The 19639-nt window shown below is 42.0% G+C and overlaps 1 protein-coding gene across 2 annotated transcripts in view; it reads left to right on the top strand.

Moving 5' to 3' along the window:
* Positions 1-19639, top strand: part of lingo1a (leucine rich repeat and Ig domain containing 1a) — a 92709-nt gene that overhangs the window by 57649 nt on the left and 15421 nt on the right. Inside the window, exon 1 of one of the 2 annotated variants that reach the window (XM_040163077.2) lies at positions 3907-5189. The exons of the other annotated variant lie outside the window; for it this stretch is intronic. The gene's annotated coding sequence lies outside the window, so the exon portion shown is untranslated. Of the gene's footprint in view, positions 1-3906; positions 5190-19639 lie in introns of those variants that run through there. 2 annotated transcript variants of the gene reach the window in all.

Here is a 19639-nt window from a genome sequence, read left to right as displayed (position 1 = left end):
TCCAACCCAACAACAGATTGAAAAAGGGATCAGAGCTTGAAGACGTTATGATATGAAGGAAAGTAACAAGTTTAGTCAAGTTTTTTAATCAAGATTTTTAAGGGTTTTTTTTATTTTAGGGTGCCTTAAAAATATCTAGCCTCTCTGGCTAACTCTGGCTCACTTACAGTACACCTGTTGATTAGTGTGCATTGTCCCTGGAAAAAAAAGTAAAGTACACCTTAAGAGTTTCAGTGGAAACATTTTTGTGTCTGAATATGATTCTAGTTCATTTGTACTCTGACTCAGTCATATTTTATGGGGAAAAACTGTAATTCCTACGTCACCATATGTTTTAGGTACCTACTCTAATACTAATTACTTTGTTCTTATCTTATCTTCTTACCACTGATCTTAAACTTTAAAGTGTGGAATCACATTGTTTAAGTACAAATCCTCCACTCAAAAGATACGTGAGAACAACCTATTTCAAAATAATTAAACGAATAATTGAGTTGTAATTGATAAATGTGTACTTTGTATTCTGCTGGGTTGCTTTAATCTATAACATTATATATTGATTTGATTCTTGATTAAATTTTGTGTCACTAACAGAATGTGTAAAGGGACTACAAATCAAATAAAGTAGTGTAAACAGTACAAAGTGTGGTGGAAAGTTTTTGGATTAAGCCCTTGTGAGAAATCCAAAGTATCTTGAACTTGCTTTGTGATTAAGTATTTATTACTAACTAGAATATAGAAAAGAATACAGACGAATACAGAAATCATCAAGTACAGACAGAATTTAAATGACTACAATTCAGCTGAAAAGGGGCAGATTGTTCCTTCCCCCAAAAGGAGCAGGAAGATCTGACCGGGAGCTTTTTTTACACTTCAGGGTGGGTGTGAGAGGAATGTATGGAAAAGTACCAGACGACGTAGGGGAGACACCGTGACCCTCCCTTAATGGGACACAGTCTATCAATAACATTCAGATCAGTCAGGGCACGTATGGTTTCCATCTGTTGAACACTTATCTCACCTTGGACTGCCTTAGGTCACAGGCTCACTTAAAAGGTCCCATTCCTGAGACTCACACTATGCATTAATTCTCCCCCAACACAACGTAGTCAAAGTCAAAGTGTAGAGTAGCAGAAAAATGTACATGAGTTTAATACTTGACTAGTTCCCTTCCGCCTCTACTACTTAACTAAAGAATCTGAATACTGTTCCCACATTTGGATACGTGGACTTGTTTTATTAGCAACTTCTGAAAGGCGTCACATCAATACGGACATTAACCCTCTCACACCCAGTAGCAGAACGTGTGCGTCCTCTTCTTCTTGCAGGAAATGAGATTCATTCCCTGTTGTTGACGGGGAAAGAATAAAGTGTGCCTGAGCTTCCTTTCTAACTGCTGTGAGAGGAGAATACGAGGTTCTGTCCATGGTGCTGAACAGAATAAGAAGTAGGCCAGTGGCTGAACCTCTCCATGGTCCTGGAATCATATGACGCAGCTGAAAAATATAGAATGTATGCATGCTCATGTTTCACCTCCCTTGAGGAAATGTGTGATACTGGGCTGTAGAAATGTGACTTAACATATCTTGAATTTAAGAGAGAATTAAGAGAAAAGAGAGATGATACTTATTTCTGATTCCGGGGAGAATAAAAGCAATTCATCTCATTTGAATTGAGTCAAAAATTGAGTCAAAAACCTTGCCGAAAAGACACTTTTGGAGCCTGCAAACAACTAAAAGAAAAAACTTTTAAAAAACACAAAAAAAAAAAAAAACGTTTGAGCCTCCGTTGACACATCACATCCATCTTTAGTGTTGAAATATACCAGCTCACCTAGAGGGTGTATTTGCCTTTCTCAGCCTTTTTGTGATATAGATCATGAACTATTGTGCTAAAAAATATATCCAGTGTGTCCACTTACCTGGTGAACAACAGAGGAAATGATTCTATCATGACAAGCAAATGGTTATTTCATCTTCTCATCGCAGAACCATTAACTTTTCATAGAGTCAAGAGTGACAGACACACCTAGTATGGCAAAAGATTAAGGACAAGCATGTGTGCCATTATGGGGAACACAGCAGAAAAAATTTATTATTGATGGGATGCTTTCAACGCCTGTGACGTCACAAGGTATCTTTTCGTGTTTGCACCTCTTATCAGGGCGTAGAGGAAGAAGACGATGGAGGCGGAGATAAAGACCACAAACTCAGTCTCTCTCCACCTTCAAGTCCACATTTTTCAACCTCTTTTCACATGTACTCAGATGAATAACATCATCCGTCTAAGCATTTTTTTTAAAGTGTATTCATAAAGGTGCGAGGTATGAAATACAGCAGCAAAGTACTACTTTATATGGAGAGTTGGAGTAATGTTTACTTAAGCAAAGAACACATTTGCTCTCACGCTGTGTCAGTTTTCTTTATTCATGTGAGGAAGCCATGTGCATGCTGTCAATTGAATTTGAGCAACTTTAATGTCATATCCTTAAGGAGATATAATGTCAAGCAGATTTTAGAATGAAGCAGCCATCTCTTATCTAGTTGGATATAGTGTTGTGATCTGGAAAAGAAGAAGCCCAAGCCCTCCCCCTCTTAAGGAATGGTCTCACGGCCGTTCACTGGGAAACATCTCTTGGACACAGAGAGAATAGCCTGTATTCATAGCAGGGGGGCCTTGGCCATGCGTGAACTGATGCTGATGACATTCACATGTAGCTGTGACGCCTCAGTGGTTTAAGCTCTGAGGGTGCGTGCAGAAAAGCTTGAGGATGCAGGAGACTCATTTTAACCACACACACATTGCTTGGAATTTTCTTTGTTGTGGCTTGTGATTGAAGTGAAGAGTACGTTTGATGATGTTGGTTATGTCATTTTGATTTCAATGCGTGAGTTACTCTTTAACTCTTAATGTTAAAAGGCCAAACACTTCACAACTTTATCTTTTCTTTCATGGCAAACAACAAGGATATGCTTTAGTTACTGATATATTACATTACATAGGATAAGTAGAGGTAGCTAATCACAAGGTGCCATGAAAATGCCAACACTCAGATTCTCTTGATTAAATGAATATGGACTTCAAAATAAATATCGGACGAGCTCATTGAGCCTCATGATGGCATTTCAATGGGTTCTAAGCACATGAGACACTGGTTTAGTGCTGCATTGGGAAGCATGGACAGAAACGAGTCCGTCCATTATGGATTAAATGCTCTACTTTCTTTGTCCACTTGTCTCTTTTGGAGAGCACCATTTGTTCCTCATTTTTCTCACCCGTCCTTTTCTCTCGCTTTTCTCCGTCTCGTCTTTTTCTCAAATTTCCGGATGGGACGGCTTCTGGGTCCGGATCCGGACCGCGGTCCGCAAGTTAGTGACCTCGGATATATAACATGTTTACCATCCAAAATGACATCAGAGAAATAAAATGCAAACTTGGTTTTAATGAACGCAAGAATAACTGAACAAGCCATAAATAGCACGGTGTGACTGAAGACAAAACATTAAATAAGAGAGCTGCGTTCATCCAACAAGGCACTGTTTAGTCTGTGACTGAAAGTAATCCTTAGTTACCATATAGTGCACCATATCTAACTCCAGATATTTGAGAATTTTGTGAATAAATTTCAGCTCTATTCATAGAGCTCTTCGTACGTGGAGACTGTCTCTGTATGTGGAGAGAAAAGGTACAATAGGGTCCTTCATACAAGGTTGTGCTCTGAATCATTTGCGTCTTGAAGCCTCACTACTTGGTCGTGTGGAGAAAAATCGAATTGGATTCAAACTATTCAATCGTTTGCATTAATTCAACCAAGAACCCAAAAGGGTTACTCTATGTGAACAGGCCAAAAAAACATTTATTCACATGGTTCTACTTTGCAGAGTCTTGTTTTCTTCTTTTTGTGTGGAATTACACCAAATACCTGAGAGGAATTTGTTTACTTTTAAAGTGGATTATATATATGGATTTTATTTCCAGTCTCCTATTCGATTCTGTCTCACCCTCAAATTATAAGAACGAGAAATAATTATCACACCCTGCTAACGTGTAGCCGACAAACTGTGTCCCATTTTCTGTGCTCTCACACTATTCAGCTAATCAAACACCATTGGCCGTGATTAGAAATGAGTCCTGACACTGAGCCGCTAAGATGCATTTTCACACGGTTACTTAAGGGGCTCCAGTGATGCTGAATTCCACTTGTTTTAAGGACATCAATCTGATCCTCTCATACTTTGGCATCACATCAAAGACAGCGAAATGAGAACGTTGGATTGGACAAGATTATAGTTTGCTCAAATGAAATATTTACTCTTTATGCCTTTAATGCCCCCAACAATCTCTGACGGATTGTGCATGACACCCCATTTAAAATCACAGGAGACAGACAAGATATCAGATATTAGATATCCAAGGCCTGTGTGTGTGCGTGTGCGTGTGTGTTTGAATGTGAAGCCCACAGTGCCATCAGGCTCTCAGAAGAAGAACTGCTACTTTCTCACAGAACGACCTCTGCATTCGAACCCCCCCACTCCGATCTACATGCCTGCAGCTTGTCGTGGAAACACGTGCATGATGCACATGCACTATGAGCACTATTTTCTTTGTAATTGCTCACGTTTGAATTGAGCCCTGTGTGCGTCTGTGCGCGCGCGCGCGTCTTTAAGGAAAAGTCCACACAGAGCAAAGGAATAGACCGCGCGCGCACGGTCATCTTGAGCAGGACACCGGGTAGAGTGCGGTCCGCCGATCCTCCCCCCCTCCCCCCTCCTCCCCCCCCGCAGCGGGCAGATCGCCTGCGCCGCTGACGACAGCCAGTCGCACAGCGTGGAGCGAGACTGCGCGCCTGCATCGGGAACCGTGTGCGTGGGAGTTGTTCCCTCTCTCTCTCTGTCTCTGTCTGTCTCCGTCTCTTCACCTGCCATTTTCATCGCTCCCTTTTTCTGCACACTCGTGCGGACCCAGTGAACGCGCTTGTGCGTGCGTGTGGGCTGCGCGGGTTTTTCCCCTCAACTCCAGCTGTCTGCCGAGAACCGCCGCAGTGCCGTAGTGGAGGAGCTCCGGGTTTCTCTCCCCCCTCCGTCCCCCTTTAACGCGCCGTGAAGGCGCTGCGCCGCTCGGTCTGATTGTGGGAGTCGCCGTCGGGAGAAATGCGAGAGGATGCTTGGAAGCAGTGAAGGAAACAGCAGGTGAGCATCCGAAATGTCCTCAGTGGGGATTGTCCCGTGTCTCCGGGTTTATAATGCAGGAGGCAGCGGTCCCTCTGGGATACTTGAGAGGAAAACGTCCTTCACACGGACGAGAAGCTTTAAAACTCCTCGGATCTCGTTCCGATGTCAAATCAGCTGAAATGTCCCTGCAAGTCCGCTTTGAAGGGGGACAAATGGGTTGACAGGACAGGAGCACAACCAGGGGACTTGAGTGCGCGTCCTCTGCAGGTTCAAAAACATCATCTAATACCCGCACATTCAAGATGGACTCAGATGTTTTCCGTGCACAATTTTCACAATCTAATCTGCTGTGTCTGCTCCTTTCTCGGTGTGCGCGTGTCTGGTAGGAAGACGGCTTAAGCCATTAATCAAATGTAATTGTACAGAAAATGTGAGTGTGTGTGAAAGAGAAGATGGGGAGTTTGTGTGTGTGTTGGAAGGGTCGTGATCCCCCCCATGTGCCATTTTATTCATCTGCGAAAAATGCCCCAGACAATGTGATGAGAGATCTGTGAGACGGCCGGGCTTCTACTGCATTTCATTCATCCTCACAGAACGACTTTGGAAATTTTGCTTTGGGGGGGTTCAGCAAGTGATGGGATCTATATATAGCAGCGACTGCACAGGACATGGGGTGAAACCGTGTGTATGCGTTTGTGGGGCCACACGCCGTCTGCTGTTTGTTATTCAAGGCAGCATTTGTAGAGAATAATATGATTTGCCCCTGAAATGTACACCCCCCCCACCCTACCCCTTTTATTTGCCAACCACTGCCTCTTATTATTATGACACACCAAAAGAGTTGCGGCGGAGTATGAGGAGAGTGTGTGATGCTGCGCCCGCGGACATTCATAAAGCGCTGTTATAAATAGCCGGAGGGAGCGAACAGCCAGATAGAACAGGAGCAGCCTCCCGTAGCTGCAGCCTCTCCCTGTTCTATCAGCCTCCACATCCAAGATGATAGATAGCTGATGCACTTTGAGGTATCGGACGGATGCAGAGGCAAAGGGTGTGGCACAGGAGGCTTCACACGTGCATTGTAGCCCATCCAGAGCCCCCTTTTCCCTCCCAGAGAGGTATTCACTCTATTCATTTTTCCCCCTTGCTGTGATTCTCTGGCACTCCGTAGTGACTTCTATGAGAAATTCCCGTTGTTGTTATTTTAACTCCACATATTGCTGTCAGGCTTTACCTATCTTATGATCGGGATGCTGCTGACTCAATCATGGCTGCCTTGCAAAAAACTCGCTGGCAGCTGAGTTGTTTGATCGGCTTTGTCCAGACGCACCGGCTGCCTTCATTAAACAAATGTGCAGCCGTTAACCTTGGCTACGAGTGCAGTCAGTCGGATTCACCTCTGGCCCGCAGTAGGCTACACGACACGGTAGGAAAGACCCCTCCCAGACTTCCTCCCACATTATGCTGCTGTTGAAATTCTGTATTGAGTAATGACTCGTTCATCGATGTTTGCAGTAAACTACGCCTCGACACAGTGGCCAAAATGATGCACGGTATCGGATATCACAGTGAAATCACGCCCCTCATAAGATCATTATATTTTGAGGAAACATGGTTACATCTGGGCATGTTTGTAATTCAATCACATGCAGAAAGAATGGAAGCAAACCAATATTAAAGCTTTTTAGTAACCCGTGAGAGAAATGCCTTTTCTACGGATTTGTGGGGCCAGAGGAGCATTCGAGACAGCGTGGGCGGCGGGCGCGGACCATCGTGTTAGAGCACGATGACCGATCACGTTCCTGCCTTCTCACAACACACCAAATGACCAATGGCGTCCGCGGGCGGGGATAATGCCGCCTCGTGACGTGCGTCTCTTAGAGACACTCACCCTGGGTGTGAACCCGACACCTACTGCATCGACAAGGTGTTTATTAGCTCCCAGTGGTGAGGCCATGATGCCCACATGATTCCACATTGACGGCGCTGGGAGCTTTCACCCTTAGAGGCAATTTTGTTGTCTTCATGCAATCCGGCTGCCATTCCACTTGATGCAACAGCCTTGATACAACAACGGCCATGGCTAGATGGTGTGTTGACAAAAAGCCTGTGGTGGGATCATAGTAGCTGTTTGATGGGGGGGAGGTTCTTGTTTGCAAGCCGCTGTTGGTCTTGGTGGATGGATTTCGACATATGTGAGGAGACAGAGAAGCTACTCACACCGACACGGATTACTGACTCGATCGGGTATCAGTGACAATGGGCTGATCCGGTATCGACCATTTAGCATATTCACATTCATTGAATTTCATTGAATTTGTTTTACAAATCTATGAGGCAGCTTGAATTAAGCCTGATATGGTTTTACACATCACACACACAGCATAATGGTTGCACTCACCTCCACACAGCGGGGACTAAAGCTTGTCAATCAAACACTGGTATGTGATCGGCCAACACCCAAGCTCAGGTATCAGGACTGAGAAAGTGTGATCACTTGGTGCCTGCTGTGAAAGTCTCTGCTGTACAAGTATATTGCGCAAATCAAAAATATGTAATTCACTTATTCCAACAAAATGTGGACTGTTCTTTGTCCTTTTTTTGGTGTCTCTGAAGTGTTTCCTCTCCTTATAACGGTTGCTCGTGACCAAACATCTGAAGGCTCCCGCTGTCGGCTCAAAACAAATCATGCTGCTTCAACAAAGCTGTGTTGAATATCTATTAATATAGGCTTGGTTCCTACAGTGAGTACTGCACGTTCTAAACACACACATTTGGGCATGCAGCCAATGCTTTGCCCTCCATTTTACCTCCATCGGAGTGATAGTGGCTTTCATTGCGTGATTTCTTGAATCTAATTTGTTCAACTGTGGTGGCATTGCCCTCTCAATCTCATGGTGGTGGACACATTGACATAATTATTGTGAATTGCAATCAAGAATTTCCACAAAATAGGGATTCTGTATTCATCGTATTAATGATACTGGTCGCAATGCTCCAAAGATAAGAATAGTATGCTCCTTAGTGTTGCACGGTGTACCGGTACTAGAAAGGTATCGCGGTACCCATATACGTTGAAAACAATACGGCTTTGAATATTTTTAGTACCGGTACTTTAAAAGAAAGCGTGCAATTGGAGCCTGCACACATGTAGCAGACTGCTCACCCATATACACAATTAGCCTTAGCCTAGCCTAGCTCGGGTGACCACACGTCCTCTTTTACCCGGACGCATTTTTTAGGTCTGGAAAAGAGGAAATGTCCGGGTATAAGAGGACGTCCGCTTTGTCTTGTGTTGCACTTGCTTGATGTTTGACTGTGTTTGGAAAATTGTTGACTTGCTAGTTTGTCATAAACAAAGTAAGTTTAACCGCTAGCAGACATCTCGTTAGCAATGTTAGCAAGCTTGTTATAAAACGCTAGCATATTGATGCTAGTATTAAGTGCTCTCGAGTCGGCTTCTTTGTAATGTTATAGGGACTTTTCACCAAACCTTGGAGTGAGACGTTGGGGGTGAAGCTACGGCTGACGGGGGTGTAAGTTACGCTACGTGCAGCGAATCGGGTTATAAATGCGCCGTTTGGCTTCCGGTGACGTCATGATGGAAAGAGCAGGTTAGAGACGAGGCTCCGTCAGGAAAAAGTTAGAAAACAGTGACAACTGCAGATATATAAAGCCTTCAGGGTGGAAAATAACTCATGAACAAGATGACTACCACATCCAAAACGAGAGGACAAGGAAAGTCAGGATATTTGAAAGAAACTGACAATAAACAACCGAGCACAAACAGCGCCAGCTTAGATGCTACTAGCGGTAGCCGCGAAGAGCAGGTAACACGTGAGGGCGAAATGTCCTTAATACAAGAAATGAGAAGATTCCGCGACGAAAACAGCCAGGGACATAAACAAACAACAAAGACCCTTGAACGTTTGGAAAAAACTATGACAGATATTAAGGAGCAACTCGGTGACCACCAGCAGAGGATCGGTGAGCTGGAGGGGAGGGTGAGCGCTGTGGAAGATGCGGGGGCAGGGCAGCACCGTGTGATAAGGTACCTGCTACAACGCGAAAAACAGCTCTCAGCTGTTTGTGACGATATGCAGAACAGGCTGAGAAGAAATAACCTTCGAATATTTCAAATACCAGAGGAGAGTGAACATGGAGACGTGGTCGCGTTTGTGAAAGCCTTGCTTCCCAAAGTATTGACGTTACCACCTAACCTGAACATTCAAATTGAAAGAGCGCACCGCTCACTTCAGTCCAAACCGACAGATCCAGCGGCCCCCCCCAGATCAATCATTGTGAGATTCCTCGACGCGGGGGTGAAAGATATTGTTCTGCAGCAAGCATGGAGCCAAGGAAATGCGGTGTTTCAAGACAGAAGGATTTTCTTCGATCAAGACTATTCCCCTGAGCTGCAAAAGAAACGAGCGAAGATTCACGCAGTCGTCAAGCAGCTAAAACAGAGGGGCATTCAGGCAAAGTGCCTGTATCCAGCTCGACTGAAGGTCAAGATGGACTCTGGAGAGAAGACTTTTTCCTCGCTGACAGACGCCGCGGATACTTTGAGAGAGATGGGTGTAGAGGTGCAGTGCGGAGAGAGAGAGCGCATCGAGGAGAAACTAACTGGAGGATGGAACATCAGCGCGAAGAGGAGGAGAACCAACGTGCTGGCGTTAGCTGACCTGAGGGCTATGGTTCAGGAAGAAGATAAAGATGAGTAGTCTGTGGTATATAACACTTACAACCAGTTTCAGGTACACAAGGTCAAGTGTGTATGAACAATATATAGACTGAAAGCAATAATAGCACAATACAAAATAAAAACGCAAAGTTGTCACAAAGGTTTAAAAATAAGAAAGAGATCTGACGGACTCTTGAGGTATACATGAGTGGTCCACACTCACTAAGACCTTTCTTACATGTTAGTGTGATTTGGGTCACTATTGCACACTGGGTGCATTTCTCCACAGAGGGATTAGGTCACCACTCTCTGTCCCATTATCACCGGGGGTCAGGCATGGTTGTAGTTTATTCGCTATGTCTGACTGGAAAATTGGAAGTTCTGTTCTGTGTTCATGCTGTTAGTGTTGTGTTCTATCTGAGGCAAGGTGCAATTTGTTTTTTGTTTAACTTTGTACATTTGCAGTTAAATTATTTTATTTGCTTTTATTTAACAGATCTTCATGAGAGGTTTGGGCTGTGTTACATGATTCAGTACAAATACAAGGATGGCATTACTTAATTTAATTACCTACAATATAAAAGGAATAAACAACCCAATTAAAAGAAAAAAGATACTAGGACAGCTGAAGAAAATGCAGTGCTCTATAGCCTTACTTCAAGAAACTCACCTCACAGAAACAGAACATCAAAAATTAAAAAGGGAATGGGTGGATCAGGTGTACAGTAGCTCTTATGGGAAACGTAAAAAGAGAGGTGTAGCTATACTATTCGGTAAGTCTGTGTACTTTCATTGTGAAAATGTTTTCCAGGATAAGGAGGGTCGCTACGTTATGGTCATAGGGAGGATGGCTGGTTTTAAATTAACTCTTTTGAATGCCTATGCACCAAATGAAGATTGTCCACATTTTTTCAAAAAGCTTGCACATTTGGTAGCAGATCATGGGGAGGGTCTTCTGTTAATGGGTGGGGACTTAAATTGCGTACTGAATAATAGAATAGATAAATTACCATCATCCTCAAAACCTCAAAGCAGAATGTCAAAAAGTCTAATGAATATGATAAAGGAATTGGGGTTGATAGATGCTTGGCGACATCTTCATCCAAAAGAGAGAGACTTCACCTTTATGTCACAAGTGCATGGAAGCTATTCACGGTTGGATCATTTTTTGGTGTCCAAAAAGGACACATACAGAGTTAAAAGCTGTGTTATTGAGCCGATAACCATCTCAGACCATAGCCCTGTACAGATTACACTTGATTTGGGGTTGGAGCCAAATATGAAGTATTGGAGAATAAACGTTTCATTACTGACAGATGTTAATACAAGAGAGGAAATAAGGTCGGCAATAGTGGAATATTTTGCTTTAAACGACAATGGAATGGTCACACCTACGGTTTTATGGGAAGCAGGAAAAGCCACAATAAGGGGGAAAATAATATCTATAGGATCAAGGTTAAAGAAGGACAGACTTAAAAAACAAGTAGATTTAGAAACTGAGATCAAGAAATTAGAAAACGAACATAAACAAAGTGGAAAACAAGAAGTATTTAATAAACTTAAAGAGAATAGAGCCAAGTTAGATGAGATTCTGACATACAAGGCAGAGGGTGCCCTTAGGTTTGTTGACAGAAAATACTATGAATTGGGAAACAAGGCTAGCAGGTTATTATCATTCCAACTACGAAAGGCACAAGCTAGTCGAACAATTCCTAAAATAAAACAACCATATTCTAACGATGTCGAAACTAGCCCAAAAGCAGTAGCAAATGCCTTTGCCAAATATTACGAACAGTTATATAAGGGTCAACATCAAGAATTAAAAGAAGAAAAAATGCACGATTTCTTTAAAAACCTGAAATTAGACAAACTGACGGAGGATGAAGCCTCTGCGTTAGTAGAGCCAATTAGAGAAAAGGAGGTGAAAGAAACGATTATTAAATTAAAAAATAACAAAACGCCAGGAATAGACGGGTTCGCAGGAGAATATTATAAAGTGTTTGCTGATGACCTCACTCCAGCACTATGCAAGTTGTATAATTATGTGTTAAATTCAGGAGACCCTCCAGAGTCATGGTCTGAGGCTATCATCACAGTCCTGCATAAGGAAGGAAAAGACCCATTGCAGTGTTCTAGTTATCGACCTATTAGCCTCCTGTGTGTGGATTATAAAATATTAACATCTATTTTAGCAACTAGAGTACAAAAATACATTAGGAAAATAGTAAAATCAGATCAGACAGGGTTCATTTCAGGTCGCCAAGGGACAAACAATATAAGGAGAGCTTTAAACGTGCAGTCGCTCATGGCAAAGGGTAATCAAACGTCAATGCTTCTCGGCTTAGATGCCGAGAAAGCATTTGATCGGGTAGATTGGCGGTTTTTAGAACAAACATTAATTGAGATGGGCTTCAGTGAAAAATTTACCTTTTGGTTCCGGCTGTTGTACAAGAATCCCAAATCAAGAATTAGAGTTAACGGACAATGCTCTGACTTCTTTGATATAGGGAGGGGCGTAAGACAGGGTGATTCTCTCTCTCCCATTCTTTTTGCTCTCAGTATCGAGCCTCTGGCGGAGGCAATTCGTCGGGACGTCCAGATTGAGGGGGTGGAGGATGGTGGGGGGAGAGTTCACAAAGTCTCCCTTTTTGCTGACGACATCCTTCTCTTTATAAAACATCCCCTTACTTCAATACCTCGACTAATGCAATGCCTAAAAGACTATGGAGACATTTCTGGATACAAAATTAATCAAAATAAATCAGAGGCAATGATGATATCAGGAATATGGCCTAAACAACTAAACGAGAGGGTGTCATTTCATTGGTCTAAACATGGATTTAGATACTTGGGGATTATTATCACACCTGAAACTGCAAGACTTTTTGAAGCAAACTACAATAAGCTAATTAATCAAATAAGGAGTGACCTAGTTCGTTGGGAGGTTCTTCCTCTATCTCTGCTCGGCAGAGTTGAGACTGTAAGGATGAACCTGACCCCACGTCTTTTATTTCTGTTTCAATCGTTGCCCATAAGAGTTCCAGCTTCCACGTTTAATATGTTAAACAAATTAATTTCTAAATTTATATGGCAACACAAAAGACCGAGAATTAAACTTAAAACACTTCATCTGGCTAAAGATAAAGGAGGCTTGGCCTTGCCAAATATAAAATTGTATTATTGGGCAGCTCAATTATCAGCAATTGGGACTTGGATCAGTGGAGATGAAGAAGCAAAGTGGACCCAAATAGAGCAAGGGGAAGTTAGGGGTGCACAACTGTCTGTCCTACCCTTTATGGATCTAAAACACGTCAATAAAATGAAGATTGAAAATGAATGGATAAAACATACAATCAAAGTATGGGTGGAAGTAAAGAAAATGCTTAAAGATGTTGGAACAATTTCTCGAGCTATGCCCATAGTGGGTAATGTAGATTTTCCACCTTCAATGTGGGACCATGGTTTTAGGGGATGGGCGGCTAAGGGCCTCTTTGTTTTTAACCAGCTCTTTGAAGAAACTCACTTAAAGTCTTTCATACAACTCCAGGAACAATTCGATCTTCCCTCAAGTGATTTTTATAGATATTTGCAAATTAGACATTACATTACAAACCATAAGGAGAGGGAAAGAATCTGCAAAATCCCAAACAGCATTGAACAATACTTTATCTCGGTTTCTGAAAGACGCCTCCCTGTTGGCAAACGGGTTTCTCATCTTTATAAAAGACTGATATTAGAAACAGCTGGAAACACGTACAACATTAAGGAAAAATGGGAAATAGAAGCTAATACAGTAATAGAGGAAGAGTTATGGGATAAACTCTGCTACAGATGTCATAAGGGAATTAATAGCCAACAATGGAAGGAATTTGACTGGAAAGTTAAAATACGCTATTTTCATACTCCTTTGGCTATTTCAAATTTTGTAAAAGACCCATCTCTAGCTTTATGTTGGAGACAATGTGGTAAAATAGGGGACCATACACACATATTTTGGGACTGTCCAATAACCCTTACGTACTGGAAAAATATCAAAGAGGAGATGGAGAAAATTGTAAAAAGAGAAGTACCATCGAATGTACAGTTCTTCTTATTGGGTGTTATATCAGTGGATGTTTTCAATGCTGACCAAAGATACATTTTACGTGTACTACGGTTAATTGCGCAAAAAAACGTTACTGTTAATTGGAGGTCTGTGAAATCACCAACCGTTACTGAATGGAAACAGAGACTGAAGCAGATTTATTTGATGGAAAAAATGACTGCATCATTACAACTGAAAACTGACCTCTTTATCCGGAGATGGCACATGGTTAAAGAATATTTAAATTTATAAATGATATGGCTGTACATTGTGGTATTGTGTCTGTTGAGATATAGGGATTCATATTAGATGCAGCAAGATATACATGTATGTACACAGTATATATCTTTATAATAATTATGTTTTTTTTTTTTTTTTTTTTTTTTTTTTTTTTCCAAGCCCTAGTCTCAGATAATGTTCCATGTTTTTGTTTTTGTCATGTGAAAAAATATAAATAAAAAGTTCAAAAAAAAAAATAAATGCGCCGTTTAGATGAACCAGCGCAGATTTTTTTTTTTAACGTAATAAATTGGATGTGTGGCGTGAGTGCGTGTGAAAACATGGAAACACGCGTGTCACACGGGGAAACCGTGAGAGTTGGCAGCCTGTAGCTTTGTTGGCTAGCTTGACAACAACTTTCCTAACACAGTCCAGTGAGGGTGGATCTTCACCTAATCCTTTTTATTTTTAGTTAAGGAAATATGAATGTGAGAATATCAAACTATGCAAGTAAATAAAGCATTCTTTATCCCACAGACAGTCAAACAGATACCAGGTAAAAAAAAAGGAACCTTACAGATGTTTTATTTATTACTTTATTTATTATCATAGATAAATATATTCCATTATCCTATTTGTGGTATCGTATCGTAAGTATCGGGTACCGTAATATTTTGGCAGGTATAGTATCGAAGTCATAATTTTGGTATCGTGACAACCCTAATGCTCCTTAATGGTCGATGCTATATGATAACATCCACAATTTACTGTGACTTTATTATTTATTATTAGTGGCTGTTTGATGAAAGTAATCTGTTTATTGAAACCACCTCAAGGGACAAATCAAGATCGCAGGAGATCCTTGATAAAGGTCTATTAAATGAATGCCATGCATTCCTATTAACCTGTACCATTCACTTTTAAAGGATCCATGCAACCTCATACATGTGCACCTAATCCTGATCTGCTTGACAGTGTTGTGAAAATGTCTTTGGAGAGTTTCTGCAAAGGGTGCCTCGAGAGAGCAATTTCACCTTTTATGCTTGTGTAAAAAATCAAAGTGGCTACAAAGAAAAGCTGGATTACCACATGTTTTCAAATGGCAACAGCGAGCAGAAGTGAATTCTTGGCTAAAGTTTGCCCAGAGTACTGTGCTGTGAGCCTCTCGACCCTCCTCAGTCTGTACCTAAATGCAGTATATATATATGGATTTCATTCTAACATTGCTTCATCATGGCCAGCATTTCGAAGATCCTTGAATTTATCTCCAGCTTTCAATAAAATGATCTTCTAAAACACGCACATTCAAAATATGCAGGCTCTGTATCAATGCCACGGTTGGAATAACATCCTGACATAAACCACCTTCAGTCCCTTGAAGGACCCATCGTTTAAAAAAAAAAGGCATCGGTGATGCACACAGTTTGGGTCAAGGGTTGGGGAGGTGTTGGTATGCTTACCTAAGTTCTCCCCCCAACCCTCTGGAGAAGAACATTAGTATTCACTGCATAGGGACGAGCCGGTGTCTATGCTGCCGCCCTTGTTGCCAGGCAGACTTAAATTAAGACACCCAGCTTTCAGATGATTGTACAATTTGCACGTACATTGGGCATACAAGACAGCATTTGCTGCCTTTAGAATGGCAGCTTGAGAGAAGAAACTGCTGAGGCATCAAATATGAGTTTTCTTTTAAAATCGATAGTCCAAATCAACTATTTTTACATTGTAAATTGTCCCAATTAATATTCTTAGATGCAACTGGAAACCCATTTGGGGGAACAACAGAAGATCCACTTACACAGCCACACTTCAATGGAGCCAACGGTATTCTCCACAAGTGTTGCCGCCCCACCTGCCTGATTTAATGGCTGTTAGAATACCTCGTCGAGATCCAGAGTTCACAGAGTCTAGTGTTTACGTACCACACAAGCACTCTCAGCTCTCAATCCCTCTGCGTAGTAGGCTGACCAAGGATCTACTTAGAAGGGAAAGTTGTCATTCACGTCGGATCTGCTGAAGGTTTCCTGCAATATCAGAAGAACTTGTTTGGCACTCAGAAAGTGCCATTAACAGTCACTAATTCCATTAGCATTCATTATGACCATGGATCCCCCGTTCGAATGCGGCCTCGGTATAAAGAGGCTACCCTCTGTGATACATGAACTAAAGGGTTCTCCGATCATTCAAACATTTGAATGTGCTTTAAGCCCATTATGCTCTCCTTTCGTCAGATATGTGTAGGTGCTTTTCATCCATTGGGCGTCTGCACCCATTCATCATGTGATGCAAGGGGCCTTGGCTTTGAGATATAAAAGGCTTTCAATTCCCAAAAAGCTCACTCTCTCCACCTCTTTGTTGCTCTCTCTCCCTCGTTCTCACTCTCTCCGGTTTAACTCCCCAAGAAGCCTTGTCCGTCCGTCTGTCTGTCTTTTTGCCTCCCTCATTCTGGCTTTATTTCACCCACTCACTGTCACAACGCAAAGAGAGGGAGAGAGGGGATTGACAGCACATTGTAACAAAGAACTGCTAATACTGTCGATGGAGAAGAGCTAAAGTGCACGGAGGAAACAAGGGGTCAGATTTCAGGTTATCGACCCGACTGGGTGGCATGAGGAGACGTTATTAGCTAGACACGAAGCAGCAGCAAAAATCTCACCTGCAGAGAGACATGGCCATCAGAGTTCTTGGAGAAATACGGGAGCTTGTTCTCTGTCACTGATTGTCATTGCCAAATTCAGTTTGCATTGTGGGATACGCCTATTTCTTGGAAAATAAACACTCTAGTATGTAAGTTTGGATTTGCAGATTATATGACATAAAAACGCAATGTCCTCTTTCATTAATTCTGCGAAAAATGCACGAGTTCTTGCAACTTGGCCACCTGCGTTCTTGTTAAATCTGAAACATGTTCATGAAGCATAAAAAACAGCAGGCATTGAAATCCTGAATCAAACAAGGCCACAACAAATAATTAATTAGAATATTATCCAAACATCCTCATTCATGCGAATGCATTTTCCAAATATATTGGCGAATCGCTTTCATTAGTTTACATTGTCAAACTAATGTATCAAATTTGCATATTTAGTGTGAGGAGCATCCAAAAATCGTGTTTCATTTAAAATGTCATCAAAATACAGCAAGACAATTTGGCAACTCCTGAGAGTCCATATCCATATCTAGTATATATATATATATATATATATATATATATATATATATATATATATAGAACGTCTTTACTTCTTTAACATCAATAAGTATTATAGTACATATTTTCTTTAAAGAGTTATTTGTTGATGAAATACATAACTATATTAGACAAGGTGTATCCTATTTTAATTAGTAAATGAATGAGAATCATTTTGTTGGTCTACTTGGATACTTTCTTTTCCTGCTCTAAAAGCAAATCTCTGACGTTGGGAGAGTTCAAGTTCATTGACTACTTGTGTATTGCCTCTTGAGAGACAGCTTCTAACTTTGGCTGCTGCCAGTCACATTGTCTATGTGTGTGTGTGTGCGCGAGAGTGTTTGGGTGGGTCTGGGGGGGGCGGTGGTGACAGGTGGGGACTGATGTAAGAGACCAGGCAGCGATCAAAGGCGAGAAAACGAAATGGCATTTGACCTTGTTGGACGCTGGCGAGTGACGTGCGGCCACAGAAGTGCAAAGTAGTTGGAGAACCTTTGGGAATCGGGAGGAGAGAGCGAGGGATCAGGTCCGTAGAGCGCTGATGTGAGGCCGAGAGGATGGTCCTGGCAATTTAACCCTGGCATCTCTGCAATAACGGGGCTCTTTTCCAAGGTGAATCCGCATGTTATTGCCGTGACGGAGGCAAATGATGGTTTTGCGTTCCTTGCAGTGAACTATGGTATAGATTTTGATGGGACGTAATGGATTCAGTTAATTGGCATGCCCTAAAAATAATCTTGCCTCCATAACCCAATGAACCTGGTCCTGAGGTATATATGCAAATGCCAATAATTCAGCTCTTTTGCAATTTTTATCATGTGCATTCCACCATCATTTTTGTAACGAAAAAAAAGTAATGAACAATCTAACATTTTTTTAATTATGGTCAGAATGTCAAAGGAAAGTAGCGGAAGGATGCAAGAATGTTTGCTATTTTGAAATGAAAATGAAATAACACTTAATATACAACATTAATTGGGACAGTTACAATCCAGCATTTAAATGTCATCTGAATTTGAAACTGCAGTGAAATTGTTTGTCCATTCTCTTTAATTATTTTTTAGATCTCGGGTATGAATTTGTTAAGATGATCCACAGTTTCCGGTCTTTCAGCCCCATGTCAAGTCCATAAATATCATTGTGTTGAATCATCCACGCTGCACAAATAAAGGAATCTGGAAAGGTTTTTCTGCGCAGGTAGCGGGGTTTTGGCACTGTTACTTCTCCTCTGTAAATGTCAAGTAACATCACAATGAGCTTAACGTGATGAGACGTCAAAGATGGAATGTGTGTCCACAACCAAATCACCGCGCCACCGGGACAAAAAGGGAAAAGTCGGTCATCCTCATTAATTAAGGCACAAGCGGCAGAACGGATCTCCCGCCCTGGCTCTGCAGAGGGAGGTTGGATGGCCTTTGGTACGAGCTGTACCACAATGTTATATTTTAAAGCTGCACAATTGCTTTGAGGGTCGAGGCTGAAAGGGTTAGGGTTAGGAAGTTAGGGACAACATTCAGATGCATTATTTGTCTAACTTCTTCAAGGGGTGCACAAGTGTTGACAAGGGATTTGCAGTGTCTTTGCCAACCCTAAAGCCATCATTTTACTCAGGGTCACCTTGTCATTGATCCATGCGTCGCATGCGGAATACCTAGATTGTCTTTCTAGAGCTGAGGTTCCGCTTCCTCTAGTACCCCTTGGATAAGCAGAGCGAGTGAGATGTGATTCTATTCCTTTCACTATCTTTATGACCTCCTCTCATTCTACAGGGAACCCAAGATAGAGAACGGGAGGATGCAAGGACAGCTTAGTCAAGTCATTTTGCCTTTAATTGCTCGAATGTCCCATGAGTGCTATTGCTTAAGTACTCCGAAAAACTCTTGTTGTTTTCCTTCTGCATAATCTTTGATTATATATGAAGGTCAGCATTCTTCTATAAGCTTCTTATAAGAGAATTTGGAGCAGGTGGATTGCTCAGAGAGGAGACAATGCCCCTGCCCCCCCCTTTCTAAAGAACCAGAGTGAACTGCCCACCCCCCCCCCCCATCCAGTGCAGTTACTTTGCGACTGTCTCCCAAGCCGTCTCAGCCATCTTATACACTGTAGTCTGTTTTTTTGTTCTGCTTAGTCCTCATTTCCCAGCCTGTATCAATAGGGCCATGATGTGGGCTTTTATCCGGCTAATTAAGACTTCATCTTTCAGGGCAATCACTCAGGACATGGATTAAACTCCCCTATCTCTGCACTCTCGTGCCGGGTCGCTGCGCTCTCCATGAATTGTGGAGGGAAAGAAA

This window comes from Gasterosteus aculeatus, chromosome X, assembly GCF_964276395.1.
Source record: "Gasterosteus aculeatus chromosome X, fGasAcu3.hap1.1, whole genome shotgun sequence".
NCBI lineage: Eukaryota > Metazoa > Chordata > Actinopteri > Perciformes > Gasterosteidae > Gasterosteus > Gasterosteus aculeatus.
This window is presented reverse-complemented; position numbering and strand designations above follow the sequence as displayed.